This window comes from Morone saxatilis, unplaced genomic scaffold, assembly GCF_004916995.1.
Source record: "Morone saxatilis isolate NCDOM2014 unplaced genomic scaffold, NCSU_SB_2.0 Contig11, whole genome shotgun sequence".
NCBI classification, from domain to species: domain Eukaryota; kingdom Metazoa; phylum Chordata; class Actinopteri; family Moronidae; genus Morone; species Morone saxatilis.
In genome coordinates, this window is record NW_023339663.1 from 12,634,218 (window position 1) to 12,634,682 (window position 465).

The following is a 465-nucleotide window of genomic DNA, read 5'->3' on the forward strand; positions in this document are numbered from 1 at the left end:
ATTAATGTTTTTATTTGTGATAAAATGTTTTTACAATTATTCAATTGATTCTTGACCTATCAGTAAGTAGTAACTTTTTAGCATTTCCCAGAGCCTAAGGAGATATATTTAAATTGCTTGTTTACTCTGATAAACACTCAAAAACCCAAGGATGTTCTGCTACAATGATATAAGAGAAAGAAGTAGCAAATGTTTGGCATTTTCTTTGATACATAACAAAAACAATTATTTATTTTTTATCAAAATTGTTGTCCGTTAATTTTCACAAACAGGGTCAGCTGTCTCCGTACAGTGGAAATCGAGCTTAAACTGATGATGTCATCAGGCATCAGTTGGTCTCTCGTGCCTACAGACTCACTCAAGATATTACATCCAAATAGTTTTTATGTGAATGTCGGACGCATTGCTGTGAATCACCAGTTAGATCACCACGGCCGCTGTCATATTGTCCCGAGATGTTTCATT